At 35.7% G+C, this 25,163-nt stretch overlaps 1 protein-coding gene across 13 annotated transcripts in view; it reads right to left on the bottom strand.

Annotated features, from left to right (window-relative positions):
* MIPOL1 (mirror-image polydactyly 1) overlaps window positions 1-25,163 on the bottom strand; it is a 357,607-nt gene that overhangs the window by 322,259 nt on the left and 10,185 nt on the right. For 4 of the 13 annotated variants that reach the window (XR_008957207.1, XR_008957208.1, XR_008957210.1 and 1 more), the window contains exon 1: window positions 21,241-21,476. The exons of 1 other annotated variant lie outside the window; for it this stretch is intronic. The gene's annotated coding sequence lies outside the window, so the exon portion shown is untranslated. Of the gene's footprint in view, window positions 1-10,978; window positions 11,226-21,232; window positions 21,478-25,163 lie in introns of those variants that run through there. 8 more of the 13 variants (XR_008957206.1, XR_008957209.1, XM_048220508.2 and 5 more) reach the window with 5 other exon arrangements.

The raw sequence follows: 25,163 nt of genomic DNA, 5'->3' as shown, positions 1-25,163 counted from the left end.
TGCCAAGTTTATTAAAAGACAAGTTATAGACTGGGGGAAAAAATCTGTGGAAATAACATATCTGACAAAGGACTTGTATCCAGAATATATCCAGAACCATCAACACTCAACAATAAAAATGGACTCGAACAGACAATTGTCTAAAGAGGATATAGGGATGGCAAATAAGCATATGCAAGTAGTTCAACATAAAGACTAATTAGTGAAATACTAATTAAAACCATGATAACTACAATACACATTTGAAAGACTGAATTAAAAAATACTGACAATATCAAATGCTGATGAAGATGAGGAACAACTAGAATTCTCACACATTGCTAGTGGACATGCAAAACAGTAGTCATTCTGGAAAATGGTTTGGCAATTTCTTACAAAGTTAAACACTCAGCATCTGACCCAGCAATCTCATTGCTGGGTGGGTATTTACCCTAAACATGAAAACTCATGTCGGCACAAAAATCTGCAGCCCAAAACTTAAAACAACTGTATTAGCCTTCAACCCATGAATGGTAAACAAACTGCTATACACATACACACATATAGTGAATGGCACACTACTTACCAATAAAAAAGAACAAACTTGATCCAACAAATTGGATGAAACTTAAAGACATTAAGCTGAGTTTCAAAACTCTGAGACCTGAGCTGAAACCAGTTTCAAAAAACTGCACTAATATGATTCCATTTATATAACCATCTTAGAATGACATGACTATAGTGATGGACAAGAGATCAGAGCTTGCCAAGGAGAGTAACTAGAGGGAACATACAACTTTAAAACAATAGCACCAGGGTGTTTTTTGAGATGATAGAAAATTGCTCTGTATTCTGATACAGGGGAAGTTAAATGAATCTTTACTTGTATTGAAATTCACAGGACTGTATACCAGTTTCATAGCATTATTCACAATAGCAAAAAGATGGGAACAATGCTACTGTCCATCAAGAGATGATGGATAAACAAAATGTGGCAAATAGATACAATGGAATATTAGTCAGTCTTAAAAAGGAATGAAATTTTGATAGATGCTACAACATGGATAAACCTTAAAAATATTATGCTAAGTGAAATTAAGCCAGACACAAAGGACAAATATTGTATGATTCCACTTAGGTGAGGCCAAATGCATACAGAAAGTCAAATTCATAAAGAAAGTCAAAATAGTCAAATTCATAAAGAAAGAAAGTAGAACAGTTATTACCCAGGGCTGAGGAAAGAAGAGTAAGGAATTATTGCTTAATGGGTACAAAGTTTCTGTTTGGGATAAATAAAAAATTATAGAGATGGATATTGGTAATAGTGTACAACAATGTGAATGTAGTTAATGCCACTAAATTGTACACTTAAAAAATGGTTAACAATAAAATGTTATGTATACTTTGCCACACATAAAATATTCATAGGGACATACACCAAATGAAAAAGAAATCAATCTACATAATTCAGAATGTCAAATTAAAAAGAAATTGTCAGACTAGATTTTTAAAAATTCATCTACATGTTTACAACAGACTCATCTAATGTGAAAAAAATCAGGGGTGCCTGGGTGGCTAGGTCAGTTAAGCCTTCAACTCTTGGCTTTAGCTCAGGTCTCAATCTCAGAGTCTTGGGATCAAGCCCAGTGTCAGGGTCCACGTTCAGCAAGGGAGCTGGCTTAAGATTCTCTCTCACCCTCTCCCTACTCATGCATATGCGTGTGTGCACGCGCACGCGCATGCTCTCTCTCTCTAAAATAAAATAAACAAAATCTTTAAAAATAATCAGAAACATTAAACAAAAAAGGATGCAAAAAGATATACCATGCAAATATTAAGCAAAAAACATTAAGTTATATTAATATGAGGCAAAGTAGATTTTAAGGCAGAGAAAGGGTCACTTTATAATAATAAAATTTTAGTTTCAATTCACAAGGAAAATACAAAATTTTAAATGTATACAAGCCTAATAACACAGGCTTTATGTAAGTATAGGAGAAAACACCAAAACCATGAGGAGAGAATGGATAACCCACAAGGATGGAACACAACAAAAAAACTCAGTAAGAATACAAATGATTTACACAATGCTATTAACAAACTTGATCTAACAAATCTGAACATAAACTAATGTTCTACCCAATATCCAGAATACACACTCTTTTTAAGCACATGCAATATTACAATACTGACCATATTCTGACACAAAGCAAGTAGAATCAAATTTCAAAGAATTAAAACCTGATGGAGCATCTTCTCTAACCACAATGTAAAGTCAGAAATTGATAACAAAAAGAAAATCATCATTCAGAAATTTAAATTCCCATAAATTCATAAGTTAGGGTTCCCATATGCTTAGAAATTAATAAATCAATGAAAAAAAATTTTTTTTTTAATTTTTAGAGAGGGATGGAGGGAGAGGGACAGAAAATCTTAAGCAGGTTCCATGGCAGTGTGGAGCCTGACACGGGGCTCAATCTCACGACCCAGAGATTATGACCTGAGCTGAAATCAAGAGTTGGATGCTTAACCGACCAACCCACCAGGTGCCCCACAAGTCAATGACAAAAATCTTGATGACAATTAGAAAATATTTTGAATCCTACGATAACAAATTCCACAAAGCAAAACTTGTGAGATGCAGCTAAAGTACTACTTGGAGGCAAATTTATATCCTTCAGTACATATATTAGAAAAGGAAAATGAAAATTAATGAGCTAAGCACCCATCATAAGAAATCAGATTTAAAGCAAAATAAGTCCAAAAAGACTGTAAGGGAAAAAAATTGAGAGAAACTAATTAAATAGGAAAGTTAACATATCACTTAGAGAATTAACAAAGCCAAAAGCTGGTTCTTTAAAAGACCGAAAAACCGGGAAAACTGATCAAGAAGAGAAAATACACAAACAATATTAAGAATAATAAAAGGATATTATAAGCATCTTTATGGCAATGTATTAAAAAATGGAGCTGTAACAGACACATTCCCAGAAAAAATATAATTAACCAAAACTGATTTAGTACACACAGAAAACTTGAATAAGCCTATAATTTTCAAAGAAATTAATCATGAGTAAAAAAATATTCCTGGGAAGTAGCATATTCCAGAAATTATTACTTCAATCTAATTTGAATTAGTCTAATGTTACCTTAAAATCTCCAGAGAGTAAAAGATAGCAAAATCTTTAGGAAAATAGCAAAAATCTTGATACCAAACCTATATGAGAATAGTGTAAGAAGCAAATTTCATTAATGAACACACATGTAAAAATCATAAAATATTAACAAGCAGAAACCAGCATTATAAGAAAAGTAGTAATGCACTGTGACTAAATTGTGTTATTTCATTATAGATTTATTCAATATTTGAAAAGAAATGAATACATCTATTACACTAACATTAAAAAAGAAAATCAAAAGATAGGCAAAAAATCTATAGAGATGAAGCAGCTGATAAAATTCAACATGCATTTCTTAAAAAAAAAATCTTCGCATTCTAAAAATATAATGATCTGATAACAGGTATCTTAAAACGAACAACAAATAAGAAAAAATCCTCTAAGAATGGTGAAACACTTAAATTCGTTCCTTTGATACTGGAACAAATCAAGAATCTTGGCTATTCACACTTCTTTCACCCTAAATTTGAGGTCCTTGCATAAGAATTACAACAATGCAAAACCCCTAGGGAAAAAATAATACAACTCTACTGAAAGATATAAAAGAAGACCTAAATAAAAGGAAATATTTACTGTGGTCACAGACTGGAAAACTCAAAATTATAAAAGTGTCAGTCCTGTTCATGTTGAATGTAGGCAAGCCAGCTAGGATTCAGGGGCAAAGTTGGTGAGTACAGCAATCTATGAGGGCCATTAAAACATCACTGGAATAAATTATAAGTATGATGTCAGTTAACTAAGGTTTCTGTATATCACTCTTAACTGGAAATTTAAAAGCACTCCTCAACAGTTTCTACTACACATGTAGTTGTACTGAATTAAAATTCAGAAAATAATCCATGGCACTTCTCTGGCAACTTATATCATCTAATTTTGAAACTTATAAATGTGCTTTCCATGAAACTGTTTGTTGAGAAGTGAACACAGAAGCTAAAAAAACTGAAAATTTTCTTGTAAAATTTTTTCAGAAATATTCTCAACTAGTGAGAGAAAATTAATATTTTAATCAGTTTCTGCATAATAATTTTAAAATAAAATGTTTCTTCCTATTTCCACTAAATAAAAGTCTGACCAATACTTACAGGTTTAAAGGGGCTATTCACTTGTCTTTGTCCAGGCCTGCTTCCATCGGAGTACTTGTCACAGTATATTTCAATTATTCACTTATCTATTCCTTCCAATTAAGCAATCTAAATTAAAGGAGTTCTCATTGTTGTAACACACTCAAGAAACGTGTGTTAAAAAAAAAGAAGAAATGTGTGTTGAATTGATAAAATCCCATGTTATAGATAAGGCTCTAAGAGAAGTTAATCGACCAGGTTATATACTCAGAACTAATAAGCAGCAAACTACTCATTCATTTATTTACTCGGCAAGTATTTATTGTTCTAGGTCCTAGATTCCAGGATTAAAACCTAGATCTTCTGATTCCTTCCTGTTCTTTTTACGAAAGTAGAAAAAAAAATTCTTTTATCTTTTTTTAGTAATAAAATTTCTCTCATAGGATTATAGCAGAGGAGGAGAAACTCTAATTAGAGAGGAAATCACTACTGAACCAAAATCACCAGTTTTGTATATGTGGAGGAAGACAATCCCTTGCTACCTCAACATGATGAGACCAGACAAACTAGGGACCAAATTTCAAACTTTTGCCTAAAAAAACAATTCAAGAAATCATAAAATCTGGCATAACAGAAAGATAAAAATCATTACATTAACTCAAAAGTAAGACTGAAAAAGCTACGTTATTTGCTAAACTGTATATCTGGAGTCTTTGATAAAGTACTGGTTTTATTTTCTTCTATCTAAATATATTCTGTATTCTAATTAACACGTTTTATTTGGATGGCCTCTAAATAATAATCAGCTAAAACAATCACAGAAAGCTATAGTAAGATAGCCTAACGTTAAGAGAGAAGCAGATTTTAAAATCATCAAGCACTTAAGTAAAAATAACTTCAGGACACTTCTCATTTTCAAGTTAAAATTACTTGGAGAGTTATTTCTCAATTATAACTTTCAAAATGTGAAACCCGTACATTTATAATCACAGCGTTAAATAACAGCACCTTTTGTACAGAGCTTACAGAATCCCAAGCATTTTTGGCCCCACAAACAAGTGCAAAAGCTGTTTTTTTTTTTTTACAGCTTTCTCATTCAAATTAAAAAATTACTATCTCATTGATAGTAATTTTTTTTTTTAGCAATTCACCTCTTACTGAGTGCTGCAAATCATTCACCTTAAGTTTTCGTAGAAGGAACACTTTCTACAAATGATATTTTCATTAGCTTACATAGATTTCATTTAAATTATATAATTATGATCACAGATATAACTGGTATAAAGAGGTTTGGGGACAAACACAAGTGACTCTTGGTAAGTATATAAATCAACTGAACTAGTAGGAATAGAAGCATCTACAAGAGATCAATGTACTGACCTCACATACCTAGCAAACCATAGGCATCAGTCAGTATGTTTACATCAAAAGAAATGCAGAACTTTAGTTATACTGGCAAATCATTAAGCAGAAGCCATTTAAGGTAATTTTAACTATGTTGAAAATGTTTAATATTTTTGGCCATTAGGGTACCAACGAAGTATAAAGGATAGACCAAGAGAAACTTAACAACTCTATCAGAAAAATCAAATGTATACATTCCCCAGAATGACTGGAAAATAACATTTTTATATGTAAGGGATAAAATTAAATTTTACCTTTAGTTATGCAAGAATTATACCAATTATTTAACTGCATTAATATATGGGTTACTGAAGTTTAACCTTAGTATTTATTACCTCATCGGATACATGCCCTTGTTTGCTACAGCACCAATACCTAGTGTACAGCTCCATCTAGTGGAGAAATAGACAAACATTTCCAGAGCGTTTTCAGTCCTAAGGAATTTCACAGTAAACCCAACAAAACTGACTTTTAAAAAGGCTAGCTTTTCACTCATACTGTATAATTATGACATTTTACCTAATCAATATTCTTTTTTTTTTTTTTTTTTTTTTTTTAAAGATTTTATTTATTTATTTGACAGAGATAGAGACAGCCAGCGAGAGAGGGAACACAAGCAGGGGGAGTGGGAGAGGAAGAAGCAGGCTCATAGCAGAGGAGCCTGATGTGGGGCTCGATCCCATAACGCCGGGATCACGCCCTGAGCCGAAGGCAGACGCTTAACCGCTGTGCCACCCAGGCGCCCCTACCTAATCAATATTCTAACCAACATTTTTTTTGAACAGTGATACTTTTGAGTATTTGGAATTTCCTCAACATCTTCTAACAAATTTTTCCATATGACCAAAAATAATAGCAGTTGGTTTTGCAAAAGAAAAACTTCATATTCATACTGTCCGTTTAAAGAGGATAAAAGACACAAAAGTCACTCCATGAGGATGAAGCGACATTCTGCAAGCAAATGTCAATGTAAAACTCTCTTCAAATTTCCTATGGTCATGATAACAAAACACAAGCAGGGTTTGTAAACACTTCATTGACCTTTCCCCAATGATAAATAACAATGAAAAATTGTGTTTTTAAAAAATTTGATGAAATTCGTTAATGATATAGCAGACTCTGAAGTTGACAATTTCCCCTTTAATAACTATTTTAAATACATATATTTTAAAAACAATATAAAAACATTCTAATCATTAATATAAATTTCAAATCAAACTTATTTTTATGATATAAAATATAAATTTAACTTAATGAAAGCTCACTAAAATCAGGCACCAACATGAAGAGGTATACAATCAGTAGTAACATTAAAAGATTTTTCCTCTTATTACTATTTCCATATCTCTGCATAAACTCAATACAGAATTTCAGTGTATTTCTCTACGTTGCTGATTTAATCAAATTAGTGTTAGTCTACAACTCTGTGATGTTAATTGATATGAATAGAGTTATCACACATTAATTTTTTAACAATGTCTAAGTATCTCTAATGCCTGTTGAGCACAGTACTGAGCAGAATATATAGGTTTTAAATGAATAATCCAATGTAAATAGTTTCAATGAGATTGTCAACTTATTTTGAAAACTCTAACAAAAATTTCAACATTGTATCTCTTCTTTATTGGTCGAGGTGCTCGTTTTATCAAATTGAATTCTTTTAAATTTTTCTTCCTTTTGTATGCCATGAGAGGCTAAAATTTGGTGCAATGTACTTACTTTGATAAAATGGTTTTTAAATTATTATTTGAAACCTTCAACCTGACCTAAAGGGAATGGCTGAGGATACCATCAACAGTTGGGAGGGAATCCACCTGCTAAGCAAGAATCATAACCCCCAGGTATCCAACACAAAGTTTTCTGCTATCCTTGGTCACTATCAAATACTCGAAGTTACTGGTTTGTCAAAATTATCACCGGCTTCCTGGGTGGCTCAGTTGGCTAAGCATCTGCCTTTGGCTTAGGTCATGATCCCACTCCTGGCTCCCTGCCCAGTGGGGAGTCTGCTTCTCCCTCTGCCCCTCCCCCAGCTTGTGCTCTCAGGCTCTCTCTCTCACTCTAAAAAAAAGAAAAAAAAATTATCATCCTACCCTGGCGCTATGGACTGTTTATTCTATTTATTGGGACAAGAAATGGAACTGTTTCCTTCTCAGTTAAAACTGAAAAATGGGAGGGAATATGGACCCCCAGGAACCCATCAAAAACTTCACATCATCCATGTTTCAGAAAAATTTGCATGGCTCTTACTACCCCCATGTTGCATTAGGATAAGTCTTGTCTCTCTCACCAATACAGAAATCAGTAGCAATAACCCAAGCTGCAAGTGTCATGGGGTAATGTCAAGGCAAGGCAAAAGTCCTACTAGGTAATGGAAAGAAGTAAGATCTTAGTGCATCTGGGCTGCTTTAACAAAAATACCATAGACTGGATGGCTCACAAACAAATTTATTTCTCACAGTTCTGGAGGCTGGAAGTCTGAGATCAGGTTTGAATCAGCAAGGTTGAGTTCTAGTGAGAGTCCTCTCCTGGGTTGCAGACTACCAATTTCTTATTGTATTCTTGCATGGCAGAGAGCAGAGGGGGAAGCAAACTCCCTCATGTCTCTAATAAAGACACTAACCCCATTCAATGAGGGTAGAGACTTCATGACATTTATTGCATTCTAATTACCTCCTAAAGTTGCCACCTCCCATACCATCATACTAGGGGGTAGGGTTTCAACAAACAAATTGGGCATGGCGGGGAAGGGGAGACACAAACATTCAGTTCATAAAAGATGTAAATCGTCATTTACTCTTCCACCTCTTCTCCAAAACCTAGACTTGTTGGATTATAATCATAGCAGCTCCTATTCCCAAATGTGCAGGAAAAATGCATTTCCTAATCTTCTTTACATCTGGGTCATGTGATGGGGTTGAAGCAGAGCCATGTAAGCACCAATACGAGATGGTGGCATCACAAGATAAAAGGGATGCTGACCTCTAAGCCAAACTCCGTATGAGTGAGAATTAAACTTGTGTTGTATTAAGTCATGATATGGGGGTTATTAGCACAACACAGCCTCTCTTAACGTAATATACAACTTAAAGAGTTCCACCCTCCCACCTCCAATCCTGACCACAGGAACTCCCTGGTGCAGTAACAACAAACGTCATCAGTGATTCTGTGGTTCCTAAAATTCTAACTCCAAGCTCATCCCATCCCTTCTTCTGAAAATGCACACCCACACACACTCTCTTTCACACATACACACTCACACACATTTCATTTTTTTTTAGACCACGTGCATGTCTCAGTTCAGTGCCATCACCAATTCCAAACCCCAGGTATGGCCAGAGATGGTAGACACTGACTGTGTACTGGCTGAATTAAAAAAACTACAAATGACCCTTGAACAATACAAGTTTAAACATAAGCAGATTTTTAATAAATACAGTACAGTACTATAAATGTATTTTCTCTTCCTTATGATTTTCTTTTTTCTTTTTTTAAAGATTTTATTTTTAAGTAATCTCTACATCCAACATGGGTCTCAAACTTACAACCTGGAGATCAAGAGTCACGTGCTCTATCGACAAAGCCAGCCAGGTGCCCCCGTTATGATTTTCTTAATAACATTTTTTCTCTACCTTACTTTATTGTAAGAATACAGTATATAATATACATAACATACAAAATATGTGTTAATCAACTGTTTATGTTGTCAGTAAGGCTTCTAGTCAACAGGAGGCCATTAGTAGTTAAGTTTTTAGAGAGTCAAAAGTTATATATGAATTTTCAACTGGGGGGGGGTCCCCTCAACCCTTGCACTGCTCAAGGGTCAACTATATACTGCATAAATTCAAAGAACTGAATATATGAATAGACTATAAAATGCTAATTGATCACCTCCTTAAAGAAATGCACCATTTCAAGTAAACAGTAGGCTGCCTCTCTAGAAGCTAGAAAAGGTAAGAAAAAGTCTCCCTTAGAGACTATCTACAAAGGAATGCAGTGCTACTGACATCATTTCAGCCCTGTGGGAACAATTTCACATTTCTGACCTCCTAAACAGTAACATAATAAATTTATGTTGTTTTAAGCCACCAAATTTGTGGTGGTTGGTCTGTTACAGCAATGACAGGAAACTAATACATATACCTTGTGAGTTTCTAGCTCTCATACCACCTAGCATGTTCAGAGACATTTTCAGCTTCTCTCATAGAATGCATTTTAAAAAAAAGAGGGGTCACAGTCATGAATCAACTGGAAAATGAATTCTTGATGATCAGGAACTTGTCCTAAAGTGTATCTTCACTCTCCCTGGAGGGATTATTTCTCATACCACCCAGGAGAGTCCTAACCCAGAAGAGCCATGTATTAGATGAAGGATTTAATCATTTTTAAATGATTTTAAAACAGAGCTCCCTTTCGCTCAGTCACTTCCTATAACTAGTTCAGGACTGATTACTGTGGGATCATAAAATGAATATTTGGATACAGGTGCTGGCATTTATCAACTCTGTAGCCTCTGGCAAATCACTTCAATTTCCTGTTATAGGGAATTGAGAAAATCAATAGTCACTAAAATTTTAGACTTCCCAAGCTAGTAAAATTTCCAAAACAAAAATTGTTGATAGGTTTTTATTTTATAAATGACTTTAAAAAATAGAAGCAACTACCTTCAATAATCATAAAATAAAGAACATTTTAGCAGAACATACCTTCAAAAAAGACAACCCTTTAAATTGAGTAAATTTAACTTTGCAAAAAAGCCAGGAAGATTCTGGGAAGACTGTGGTGGAATCAGCAGTTTTTAAATCTTCCCAACTATCTTTATAAAAACAGAGCAACCAGGATACCAAAATGAAACCATAAACAAAATATCTACCACAAAACTAGGTAAATACCAACATACAACACCAACAACTATGAGACCTGCATGATATCCAGCATGTGTGCACGGAGGAGGAGAAGGAAACAATAGGGAGCAACGTGATATCTAAAAGTCATGAGAATCACTATAACCAGCAGGTATGCTCTCAGCAAGCAATTAGGGTGCAAAAGGTCTGAAGTAAAGGAGCTGGAACAGTTAGAGCCTTATGAACTGTCAAAACATTTGGACAAAGTTCTCACACACTGAAGAGAAACTGGAAATAGAGTCTAAATTTGTAGGGAAGACACCATATGGAGAAAGTAAAAATTAGGTCCAGTTAAAAGCTGGGGAAGGGAAGGTGGTACAGCCAAAAGATCTTAAAGTTAGTAGTCATTCTTTAAACCTTCTCAAAAACAACAGGAAACATTTTTCTAATTACTTACATTTAAGTAAGTACATTACTTAAGTACATAAGTTAAGTAATAAGTACATTACGTTACCTTTTGACAACTCACTTGGAAGATTTCAAAGGGCATAAAAATCATTATATTCTGGTATAAACAGATTACAATAAATCCATTATCATTAGGAGAAGTCGGAGCTGATCCAATGTTAATGTCAAATGATGCTGAATTCTTGATTTGGTAAAAAATTCACTGATGATAGGAAAAAAACCCACTGAGACACAAATTCTAGGTACTGCCCAAATGACCTCATCTCTTGGAAAATAGTCCAAAATACACTAAAACAAAAGTAGAAAGAAGGAAAAAAGATCACCCGTTACATTCACCACCAAAATATAAAATACTCTTAAAATTTTAGTGTGTTCCCTTTGTCATTTTTTTACATATTTATATGTGTAATCAAAGTCTACACATATTTAATTTTTTCACAATAATATATCATAGGCATTTTTCTTCAAAATGCTTCACTAACTACTGACTAACACTCCACTGGATGGCAACATCATTATTTCCTGTTACAAAAAGCACTAGAAGGAATATCTTTGTGGCAGCTTTTTTGAAATCTCATTATTAAATGTGGCGTGTTATATATTAGTCTAAATTTTTATCCACTAATAGGCAAATAAATACAATCTTTTGCTTTTCATAAAGTAATTCCTAAAAGAACACATTTTAAAAGAGAAACTGTTCAAAAAAACTTTAATGAAGAAAATATTTAATTTCTGTAATTCTTAAGGTATATTTGCACGTAGAGCAAACATGAGCTTTTAGAATCAACTGGTTGGTAATCACGTGACCAAATATTTTGAGATTTTAATTCTAAAATGGCTAACAAAAATACAGGCATTTTAAAGATGTGTACGTAGATTTTACTTTAAACTAAGATGTAAATTAGTCACCGGCAGGAAATAAAGACAGTAGAAATAAGCTAATGATATCCTAAACTGAGTTTCTTACCAGTAAAGAATCACAAAGAAACTCACTGACAGTGAGTTTTTGTATGTGAACTTCCTAAATTACTGTTCACCTACCCAAATGAATTACAATAATCTTGCCCACTGTGCGAGCTCATGCCACTGAATAAAATGTTCTACTTTGGGATATCATATGCTATATCACACAGTATCTGTAGCTCCCATGCTGGTAATAAGCTGTTTGACATATATTAAGGAAATGGCTTTGATTTACATTAAATTTAAAAGATAATAAAAGTATTACAGTACTAATTAGTATCAAGACATGCTGCTTAAAGAAGAGATATGTCATAATTCAGAAAATACTTCATTAAAATGAACAAACTTAAATGTTTAAAATTTTTTAGGTTATATGTATATGGTTGAGACTTAATGCAAAAAAACATTTTAACACCTGAATGCAAATAGCATCTGTAAAAAATTACCCTTCAAATTCCACCCAAGAAGTAGAGTAAGAATACAAAAATTTTTCTAATTATGTGATGACCACTTATATCCAAGCATCATAACATAAAATTACATGATATTAGATCATACTTGATAAGAAATTACTTCCTAAAATCAAAACATTATTTAAAATAAAAATACACAAATAATGAAATAGACATAGTAGGGGAGGAAAAATTGAATTCATAGTTTTAAAAAACCTCCCAACAGAGAAAACTCCAGGCTCTGAAGTTATGTACCTCTGAAATCCTCTTTCTCTCCTGAAAACCTCCTTCATGAGGGGGCTTCTCCTTAAATCTGCACCATATGTTCTCTAGGCCAGCTATATAGCTGTCCCTCCTAGAACATCATTTCACTGTGCTCTGGGTTAGAGTTACTGTTTCCTACGTTCCAGGCCTTTCTTTCACTTATTTATTTTGCTTGAGCATAACTTCTGAGGATTTCCAGGTTTAAAAATATCTTTTTTTAAAAGATTTATTTGAGAGAGAGAGAGAGAGAGTGAGAAAGAGCACACAAGCAGGAGGGGCAGAGGGAGAGAGAATTCCAAGCAGATTCCACGCTGAGTGCCGAGCCCCTTGGCAGCTCCATCTCATGACCCTGAGATCACAACCTGAGCCACAACCAAGAATAGGATGCTTACCTGACTGCGCCACCCCAGGCACCCCTAAAAACACCTTTGTTCCATTCCCATACGTCATTGTTAAATAGCCACGATTCTGGTCAAGACTGATATTAATACGTTCGATTCTTTTTTCTATTTTTGTATTCTCTGGAAACCTTCAAGATTTCTGTTTTTTTCATTCTTGGTGTTGTGAAATTTCACAAACATGTGCCTACAGGTAGGCTCTTTTGTTTGTTTGTTTTTAAATATTGAGAACTCTTAGGAACAGAAACAGACTGCTATACACCTGATTTTTAATGAGGGTTGTTTTGGTTGGGTACTAGAATTTGCGGTAATGTTTCACCATCACCTTTTTGTTTATTTATGTTGCTTGAAAGAATTTATAATAAGCATATATTGTTTTTATAAAAGCTATGCCATTAAAAAATAACAAGAACATCCCACAATGTCAATTAGAGCTTTACATGTGCAAACTCTGATTCCATAATTCTACTTCTAGAAATCTATGTTCTAGCAAAGGGTGCAAAATTACACATACAAGAATATATAAGACAGTGCTGTTTATACCATTAAGAAAATCAGAAACAGCATAAATGTCTACCAGTTAGGGTCTGGTTAAACAAACTATGGTATATATGTATAAGTACTATATATATGTGTAGAATATACACTGACATAGAAAGATATATAAAATATTACTAAATGAAAGGAGTGTTGTAAAATAATAAAACATTACCATTATTATATTAAAATAAAAAAGCAAACAAACCAAACCATGTGTTTGGCTATATATATACATGTAAGAAAATGCATAAAGGTCTGAAAAGACACATTCCAAGATGCAAGAGTTTCTACAAAAGAATGGTAGAGCATATGTAATTGCCATAACTGAAAATAGAAAATGGAATAATACAAAATATGAATGGATTTAATGATCCAGTTACCAAATGCTCCAATTCTAAGACAAAGATGTCCCACTGAATTTTTAAAATCCAATTCTATGCACACATTAACCAAAAGAAAGCTGACATAGCTATATCAAAATTCAAAAGAGGTCACAGATGGGAGAAGACTCAGGAAACGCAACAACTAAATGCAACACAGGATCTGGATTGGATAGAACAACAACAACAAAATTAATGGAAAAAACAGTGATATTTGGATAAAGTGTATAATATAGTGAATAATATTGTGACAATATTCATTTCTTGGTTTTGGTCCTTGTACGATGATAATGCATTGTGTGAACAGTAGTAGGATGAAGAATTTACAGGAACTCTCTACTATTGCTGCAACTTTTCAGTAAGTATAAAACTATTTCAAAATAAAGTTTTTAAAAAATCAGACTAGACTTTAAAACAAAAGGCATTACTAGAGATAAAAAGGAACACTTCTTAGTGGGGGAAAAAAAAGGTTCAATTCATAAGACAGACTGGTTATAAAGCTATATGTTTCTAATAACATGACTTCAAAATAAATAAAAAATGATAGAACTACCAGGGAGAAATACATGCATGATTACACAGAGATTTAACATACTGCAAATTCTCAGTATTTAGCAGTTCATCAATCACATGCATGCGCACATACACACACGCACACAAATCAGTAAGGAAAGAGATTTTAACAACAGCATTAACAAACTTCACCTAACAGACACATAAAGCATTGCACAGACCAAAGAATTCACATCTCTCTGTCTCTCTCTCACACACATGCACACTCATATTCACACAGCATTAAGAAAAAAACAAAACCATATACAAAGCAAGGACTTAAACATTTCAATGATTATTCAAGATATTTTGATGGTAGTTACATGGGTGTTAACTTTTTATTCATTGAACGTCCACATATATTTTATTTCCTTTTCTTCACATTTATTACATTTCACAATAAAGTGTTTTACAAGTTCACTGATCTTTATCATTTATTTATTCATTTTTTTCAGTTTTTCAACACTTATTCCACAGCAGCAAAATTCCCAAGATAAAATTATGAAGAGGCGTTGTTGGTATATACCTCAACAGAAAATAAAACAAGATTCAGGATTAAGGGTTCCAGCAAAATAATCCCTGTTGTATTCTAGTAGCTTCCAAAACTTATAAATCCAGGAATATTAAAGGCAATTCTCAAAACAGTATTTATATACAATAAAATCACCATAATGCAAAACTACAGATAAACAAGAGTAGATGACGTGAGTATATACATCCCAAACAGTAAACAATCTAAATTAAAAACACCTTCAATACAGACAATAGCTGAATCAAAGGTGCTCCTGTCAACTGCCAAAAGGAGTTCTATGGTAAATTTGTCTCATCAATCATCCAGTTCAGTGGAACCTTCAACCAAAGTAGTAATTCTCAACTTTCAAAGTAATTATCTCTTTATTGTTGCCAGTTTTGAGATCAAACAAATACATGGTAATTAAGTTCTAACTAAAACAAATACAGAACAAATGATTGATATTTTCATTTTTATTTTTTAAAGATTTTATTTATTTATTTGACAGAGAGCCAGCCAGCAAGAGAGGGAACAAGGCAGGGGAGTGGGAGAGGAAGAAGCAGGCTCCCAGCGGAGGAGCCCGATGTGGGGCTAGATCCCGGAACGCCGGGATCACGCCCTGAGCTGAAGGCAGATGCTTAACGACTGCGATACCCAGGAGCCCCTAATATTTTCATTTTTAAAGAGTAAAAATAACATATTCCCAAATATGTCTAAAATGATAAAAACTGACTAAAGTTATGTTCACAAAAACTTCAGGGTGAACTATTTCCTTTATTAACAATTTTTTTTATTAAAATTTAAAAATTACTAAGAGCAGTTTATTACCCATTTGTTGCTGCTAAACAAATTACCCCAAAACTTAGCAGGTTAAAACAACACACATTTGTTATCTCAGTTCCTGAGGCATCTGGTGTTGTTTAGCTAGGTCCTCCAGTTTAGGGTCTCTCACGAGGTGGTAATCAAGGCATCAACAGGGCTACAGTCATTTCAAGGTTTAACTGGGACAAGATCTTCTAACTTCACTCAGTGGTTGTTGGCAGGATTCAGTTCCCAGGGCGTTACTAAACTTTCTCTGCGGGCTATTGGTCAAAGGCTCCCCTCAATTCCTCGACAGGTGGGTCCTTCTATACGTCAGCTTATGATATAGCAACCAGATAGCTTCATCGAAGTGAGCAAGCAAAAAAGGGCCGGCAAAAAGGAAGTTATAGTCTATTTTAACATAATCTCTTAAGTGACATCCCACTACCTTTGTCATATCCTATTAGGAGTGAGCCTCTCGGTAGTCTACCCTCAACGGAAAAGGATTACACAAGAGGATGAATACCAGGGTTATCTTAGAAGGCTGTCTCTTGGGGTACCCGGGTGGCACAGTCGTTAGGCGTCTGCCTTCAGTTCAGGTCATGATCCCAGGGTCCTGGGATCGAGCCCCACATCAGGCTCCCTGCTCAGCAGGAAGCCTGCTTCTCCCTCTCCCTTGGCTTGTGTTCCCTCTCTCACTGTGTCTCTGTCAAATAAATAAAATCTTAAAAAAAAAAAAAAGGCGGCTGGTTCTTACAAAGTAGCATACAGAAAAGGCAACTGGAATAAGTCAGGAGAACTGGATTCTAAAAACTATGTGACTAAATACAATCTCTCAAGGCCTCAGTGTTCTGAGAAAACCTGAGATAATAGCCTAAATGACCTCTAGGATCATCTAAATTCTAAACTCTGTGCTTCTCTACCATGTCTTTTGGAAAGAATTACCAAGGATTGAGATATTTGGTCTAAATGCCTCATTTTACAAAAGAGCCAAATTTCAAGAAAGGTTAATACAGAAAAGTAGTAAACCACACTTATGCCCAGTGCTCTTTGCACTATATAGCATGTTGCTTTTGCAATAAATGTCCTTAATCTGCCCCATCCCCTTTAAAACAGTATCAAAATCCAAGAAACAGAAAAGGAAGTTGAGAATAATAACACAGAACTCACAAGAGCAGCAAAAATTGATGTTATGCTTTACCTTTTTCTCTTATCAACCCTAAAGCTATCTCTGTAGGTGGCCTGTGAGATGAAAATGAGCTATCCTCTGTCCATCCCCAGTCCCAGATATTTAGACATACTAGTAATAGACTCGCTGGAAAGGGAAGTATAAAAGCAACAAATAAATAGACTGTAGCAGAGAAATATAGTCACCTTAAAGAAACCAAGATTAAATATAACCTAAATGAAGTGTCTAAAAATAGAAACTGCAACAGAAAAGGCAAGATTTGTCCCCACTGGAATCCTGGAAAATACAAAGTCCCAGAGGTCAACAATGACAATATGATGCAGGCAATGTCCAGGGGAGTAGGTACTCTAGGAAGCTAATGACAACCTCTGGACTGATAGATATATCCCTATCAGTCAGGGTCCAGTACCATGAAACATTTGTACTACATAAATACCCTATTTGTTTCTATATGAGGTCTACCTTATACCCTTTACCAACCATAGTAATTTGTAATGTCTCCAACACTGGTTCAAGAAGCATGGTGAAAATAATGCATATAAGTACAATTTTTTTGTGGGGCCAGTAAAGTATCTGTATTTGTCAAAATATGTATGAATATGTGTGTATAAACAAATGTATAGAAATGCATAACTGGATCGAGAATTTCTATTTAAGAAAGGCTTAAGGACAAAAGTGGTTGGTGGTAGAAGCTAGGCCTAATGGCTTATCATAAATCTGTGTTTGCATAACAATCAAGTAAGAACGATGAAAAACTCAATTATCTATCTCAAAGAAAATATCAAGTTGATGGAGATTACCCCTAAGTCTGTCATTAGTATTAGCATATATCTAAATACATTCCTAAATTCACTTCTATAAACCACCTAAAAAAAAAGAAATCGTTAGCTAAAAATGTTAACATAGGCTAAAATAGTAGTCAAAGAAAGTTCTGACACTTTCAGAAGTTTTTTTGATATTTTTTGGTACTGAGTGAAGGGCAGGGGGCCCAAAGTAAGAGAAGATGAACTAGACAGACCAATGGGGCATCTAAAGAAGAGAGGACCTCCACTATGGGCAGGGATGCCACAGCTGAGTTTCATGGCACAAGACACTATTATCACCTTCCAACTTATGGGCATACTCAATCAGGTAGATACAAATTTTAATCGAGCCATCCCGCAATGGAACAGCTCAAAAGACAGTCAAAGTACTGCAGAAAGTATTTTATGCTTTTTATACTTTTTTACTCTAAGTGTCCAGAACTGTTTGGGTATTCATCCCTTCCTAGCCTTTAGGGACTATCAGATATCAGAATATCAGAAAAGGGTTGTATTCTCCTTTCTTTTCTCACCTTTTACCTCCTTTCTGTTCATCAGCTTTAAAGGGATGACAAAAAGTAGAAGAAATAAGAACAGCTTAGAGAAGACTGAAACAGCTCTCTAATTAGCTTTGAGGTAAAACTGGTAAGAAGCAAAAAAAGTATGCTTAGAGATTTCAAATTTAACTCCAAAACGCTATAGCACATGCTGCTTAATACTATTACTTAATCTCAAAACATTACAGCACACAATATTTAATACTATTATGTATTTAGATTTTTTTTCAATGTAGCCCCTCTCAATAATTTCACCACCACCAAGGGGCTAAAGATTGAGCTGTCATTTATTTTTAAAGATTTATTCATTTCTTTGAGAGAGAAAGAGCATGCAGGAGTGCACATGTGGGGGGGGGGGGCAGAAGGGGAGAGAATGTTGAGCAGATTCTCTGCTGAGCAGCAGCCTGACATGGGGCTTGATCCCATCACCCTGAGATCATGACCTGAGCTGAAATCAAGAGCCAAACGCTTAACTGACCAAGCCACCCAGGTGCCCTTGAACTGTCATTTTTGAACAGTCATTTTTCAACATAGTAGGTCTTAGCAATCTATGAAACAAGAATGAAAGAAAGGAGGGAGGAAAAGAGGGAGAGGGAGGGAAGGCAAGCAAATAAGTGGGCAGGCAAAAAAGAAAGAAGGAAAGAAAAAAAGAAGCAAGGAAAGGAAGGAAGAAAATACAACAGAGGCTCTATATGATCTGCAAAGCTGAAAATACAAGCAGTCCTAGCTTTACACAGTACTGCACTAAATTAAACTACAAAGCAAGGACTGCCTATATTTACTATCCGACCCCTTATAGAAAAATTTAATGACCCCTGAAATAAAGGATATCTAAATGATCAATAAATATATGAAGAGGTATTAAATATCATTAGTCTTTAGGGAAATGAGGGAAAAACCCCAATATGACATCACTATAAATCCACCAGAATGGTTAAAATGAAAAAGACAACACTAAGTGTGCAAGCTTTTGGAGGAGCCAGAATTCTCAAACAATGCTAACAGGAGTGTTGACACAACTAATTTGAAAAATATTTTTGGTAGTGTGTACCAAAAATACATACCTGCATACCTTATAATATGGCCATTTCACCAATATGTATATGTATATCCAACAGAAATGTGTGTGTGTGCGTGCGTGTGTGTGTGTGTGTGTGTGTGTATATTCACCAAAATACAATTGACCCTTGAATAGCAAAGGAATTAGAAGCACCAATCCCACACAAAAATCCAACTTTAACTTTTGACTCCCTAAGAATTTGACTACTAATAGCCTACTGTTGACTGGAAGCCTTATCAATAACATAAAGTCTATTTATACACATTTTGTACATGTATTATATACTATATTCTTACAATAAAACAAGCCGGAGAAAAGAAAATTTTCAGAAAATCATAAGGAAGAACAAATACATTTACAGTAGTGTACTGTATTTATTGAAAAAAATCCATGCATAAGTGGACCCTACAGTCCAAATACATGTTGTTCGAGGGTCAATGGTACTTATAAAACGTTCATAGAAGCCGTATTCATAATAATCAGAAACTAGATGGAATACTATAAGAAATATTGCTACAAAACTTGTATAAATCTCACAAATACAATATTGAACAAAGTGAGACTTAAAGGACTATTTACTGTATGATTCCATTTATATAAAGTCAATAATAGTAAATTCATAGATGACTTTAGAAATCAACATAAAAGTTACCTTCGGAAATGGGTCATACAAAGTGGGGTTTCTAAGATGCAAGTAATGCTCCTTCTTGATTCTGAATACATGAATATGTTCATGTTCATTCAATGAGTTGTACGCTTATGATTTATACGGTTTTCTCTATATTATACCCTAAAAATTAACACACTAAAAAGATTTTAATAAAACCTATGCCTTTAAAAGATAATTGTGTACATCCCCCTTTCATTTTTCTGACTTGCCATCATTATATTTCATCAATGAGGTATCTTAACTTGTTATCTTACGTAGAAGTCGCTTTAATAAATTTTCTTGGTATACTATTGCACAGGATACCCAAATGATTACATAACTGTCATTTTCGGTTAGTACCACACTAATCCCAAGGAGAAACTTTGAAAAGCCAATAATTTATGATAGTATGTTAAAGTTACCTGGAGGGTGGCGCGACGCTGAAATGTGGTTTTGTTTGGCCCTTTGTTTTGGTTTAACTTTGTCTACTGCCACAGTGATTTAATCTGCATAATATGTTCAAAGGAGCTTTTTTAAAAAGCCTGCTTTTGTCGGGAGAAAAGGATTTTTTTTCTTTCTACCATCCTGCCTAATATTGCTGCTACCTGTGTTTATGTAGTTCCTTCCATCCCTGGAGCTTAAAATACTTCACAAATACTGCTGGGTGGTACCACCTTCCAGAGATTTGGGCTCAGAAACACTGTGAACCCAAAAATTCTAATTTCATCTTTCTACAGCACGGCTCTCTGTGCCTAAGGAAGCATCGCATTCTTTGCTGAAACTTACAAGTGTGAGAACTGAAACACACGATGATTAAGTGACTCTCAAGGACACACACACAGTCAATCACAGGTTGAGCCAGGACCTGAACTCTCCAACTAACCGCCACTTAAGGAAAAAGCAAACAAAAAGCTACACCCTTGAATAAATGCTCAGCTGCTGAACTCTTGTCAGAGGAAACGGGAGGATGCCGAAATTATGCCCAGAAAGAGGACCTGCGGATCCCACGACGCTGACCTTCGCGTGAGCCCCATCATTCCCGGCCGTGCGGGAGTGCAGATTCACCGGGTGCAGACTCCGCGCAGCCCCTTCTCCTGCGCCAAGGAGGCTGCGGCCGGAAATTCCAGGGCTGGATCTAAGCCCACCCCCTCCTTTTCTCCGGTCGCCGAAACCTCCCAGCCTACCTGTTTACCTGAGATGTGCCTGGCACTGCCTGAGGAGCCGACTCTGCGCGCTCGCCCAGAGTTTCTGAGGCCCGACGCGCGGCCACCACGTCAGCCAATCGACTTTCGCTCGAAGCCTCCGGACTCTGAGGCCCACCCGCCTGAGGAGGTGCGCGCGCCGGCAAACGACCGGGCGGGGCGCGGTGGGGGAGGAAACCAGCCGCGCGCCGCGCGCCGGGGCCGCGGGGAACTAAGGCGGAACGGGCGCCCGGCAGGGGCAGGCGGCGCGCACCAGGCATGCGCACACCGCGGCGCCAAAGCCGCGGGGCGTGGCTTCTAGACCGCTCAGGAGCTAACGAAGTACTTGTAGGAGTTTGGAGGAAAAGGCGGTTTTTCTCGTAGTTTTCCGTGGCCGCAGGGGCCCGACGCTACGGTTGTCGGCTTCGAGAAGACAGGCGCGTTTTGCGACAGCAGAATATTGTCCGGACAAAACCCAATCGGGCTAGAGGAAGGAAACCGTGTGGTTAAAAACGTGTCTTGTGGCCTCAAAGTTAGGGTTGCACTCTCCAAGAAGCTGGAGGAATTGTGGTTTCCTGGTTGGTTTGCCTGTGGTTTGGGGTGAGAGGACACCGGGGAGAGGGGGGCATGTTGTGAAGTGATGGTTGAATGAAAACGGCCAAAGTGGATTCCAGTTGAGTGAGCAAAAAGCAATGCCTAGCTCCCGGCCAGGGAACGTTCACAGACTAAAACTTGGAGGTGGTAAATTTTTTGACTGAAGTACTGTAGAACGAGATCTGGAGGCTTACGTTCAACTAATGAATTCTTTAAGACACAATGTTGAATCTTCCAGAATTAAAGAATAAGTCCTCAATTCGTGTTCCTCTGTTGAAACAAGAAAGGACTGGCACAATTAAATAGCTGCTAGTAATTCAAAGGTGGTTTTCTTTTTCCACATAACAGTATTGCTTTTATAAATGTCACCTTAACTCCTTCAGACACCAAATAATTGTGGAGTACATACTATGTGCCTGGTACTCTTCTGAGTGTTTGTTAAACGATGATAATGGTTTTGTTTTGTTTTGTTTTTACACATCCCCAGAGAATAGGCATAATACGAAGTGTTGACAGTTTCCCAAGTTAATGGTTCAAGTTAATGGAAGGAATTTGCACTTCAGTAAGTGCAATAAAGGGAAATAAAAAAAAGAAAAAAATTGAATATAAATTGGTTGGAACAGGGGTGCCTGCTGGCTCAGTTGGTTCAGCGTGGGACTGATTTTTGCTGGGGTGGTGATCTTGGGTCCTGAGACCGAGTCCCCCATTGGGCCCCGTGCTCAGCAGGAGTCTGCTTAGGATTCTCTCTCTCTCTCTCCCTTTGCCCCTCCCCCTGCTCTCTCTCTCTCTCTCAAATAAATAAATCTTTTAAAAAATTGGTTGGAACAAAATAGATAATAATATTCACAAACTCTTGGCTATTATAGCGTAATGAATGGACAGTGCTCTAAAGAGGTTACAGATTCAGCTTTGAAATACATTTTTTCTTTACTTCAGTCAAGGTCTGAATCAGATATTTACAGACACAAAGTACCACTGAATATATGAGACAAAAAGAGGAGTGGTATAATTTGTTAGAGTAGATGTGAAGGGCACTCCAATCAAGAATGGCCTCTGAAAAGGTTTAGGGCCAACTCAAATTATGTCCAAAAGAAAGGAAAGAAAATTGCTTTTCCTAGCTAAGGAATAAGAAGAAACCAAGGGAGAGAGTGACCACAACATTGAGAAAATTCAAACTAAATAATGCATTCATTGGTTAAATTTAGAGAAAGTGATTATACTATTTTTCTCTAAGTAAAGGTACGTTAACCCTAGTTTTTTAAAGCTATTCTGGGTGCTAAAAGTCTCCCAGGTAAAGAGAAAACCCCATGTTTTCTGTCCCTTCAGTAACTTGTTTTTTCTTCCACCTTTCGTATCCAGTGAGTTCAAACATTAGGCCTTTTCTCCCTAGTCCTTCCTCTAACTTACCTGAAGTACTCTTCAAACGCTCTTTTCCTGAATGTTTCAGACTTCAATAGCTAATTTTTCCCTAAATCTCTTCCACACCACAGTCACTCATATATACATTTCTTTATTCTTTACTCTGCTAACAGTTGCCAGTTTATAGGAAATGAAAGAGACCAATTAGAGCCTTCTTTCCTGTTCTCAAGCTAATTATCAAAGATGTTGTCTATGCCTTCATCCCTCTTATAAGTTGGGCTTTTGCTAAAATTTGGCTAAGGATGAGAGGGAGAAGAAAATGAACGCTCCTCTTTCTTTACAGAGAGCAAAAGAATGTCTGATCATGAGTGCTTTCAAGTCCACTAATATCTTAAGCTCTTGCAATGTGCCAGGTACTCCACACTCAGTTCTGGAAATAAAATAACGAATAAAAATTATGCTCACAAGTACCTGAGAATGCCATGTGTGTTTAGTCAGGGTTCTCTAGAGAAACAGAAACAAGATTTTACATGTATACAAATCAATTGTGTTTCTATACACTAACAATAACCAATCTGAAAAGGAAATTAAAATCCCATTTACTTTATCATCAATTAGGATAAAGGGATGAAATGCTTAGCAATAAACTGAGGACGTAATTTTTACCCTGAAAACTACAAAACATTGCTAAAAGAAGATACAAATAAATGGAAAGATATTGTGTTTGTGAATTGGAAGACGATATTGTTAAAATGTCTATACTACCCAAAGCATCTACAGATTCAAATTCTAATGACATTTTTGCAGAAATAGAAAAAGAAAATCCTAAAATTCATATAGAACCACAAAAGATCCAGAATAGCCAAAGTAAACTTGAGAAAGAACAAAGTGAAGGCCTTACAGTTCCTGATTTCAAAACATGCTAGAGACCATAAAAATCAAGTGGCACTTTCATGTCTCTTCCTCCTGCCCATGTCTGTCTCTGTGTCTAAATTTCCCCTTTTTTAATAATCATATTAAATTAGGATCACCCTAATGACATTATAATTTTTCTGTAAAGACCTTATTTCCAAACAATGTCTTATTCTGAGGTACTGGGGGTTAGACTTTGCTTCTTTTTTGCGGGGGACATAATTCAACCCAAAACAATACATTGAGAAACATGAATATGAAAACACAACATACTAAAAGGAATGGAATGGAGTGAAAGCGGTGCTAAGAGGGAAATTCATAACTGTAAATGATTATACTAAAAAAGAAGACTTCTCAAATCAACAACTTAACTTTATACCTTAAGGAAGTAGAAAAAGAGCAAACTAAATCCCAAACCAGCAAGGAAGGAAATAATAAAGATTACAGCCAAGAGACATTAATATTTAAAAATTCTCATAACTTTAGATCGATTAAAAAAAAGTGAAGATGTAAATAAAATCGGAAGTGACCTTACAGAAATTAAAAGAATTATAAGAGAATATTATGAACATTTGTATGCCAACAAATAATGAGATGAGATGGACACATTCCTGAAACACACACATTACCAAGGCTTACTCTAGAAGAAATGGAAAAATCTCAATAGACCTATAACAAGTAGAAATTGAATCATTAATTAAAATAAAAATAAATTCAGCACCAAAAAGCTTCACTGGGCAATTCTACATTTAAAGAAGAATTAACAGTTTTACTCAAAATTTTTCAAAAAATAGAAGAGGAGGAAAAGTTTCCTGATCTACTCTATGAGATCAGCATTACCCTGACACCAAAGCCAGACAAATCTATCACAAGAAAACTACAGAGCAGTATTCCTTACGATGCAAAATTCCTCAACAATTACTGGCAAGCCAAATTCAAAAGCACATTAAGCTATGGACTCTGAGAAACAAACTGAGGGCTTCAGAGGGGAGGGGGGGTCGGGGAAGGGGATAGGGTGGTGATGGGTAGTAAGGAGGGCATGTATTGCATGGTGCACTGGGTGTTATAT

The sequence above is a fragment of the Ursus arctos genome, unplaced genomic scaffold, assembly GCF_023065955.2.
Source record: "Ursus arctos isolate Adak ecotype North America unplaced genomic scaffold, UrsArc2.0 scaffold_37, whole genome shotgun sequence".
Lineage (NCBI taxonomy): Eukaryota > Metazoa > Chordata > Mammalia > Carnivora > Ursidae > Ursus > Ursus arctos.
The sequence above is the reverse complement of the archived record's forward strand: the minus strand, read 5'-3'. Positions and strand labels throughout refer to the sequence as shown.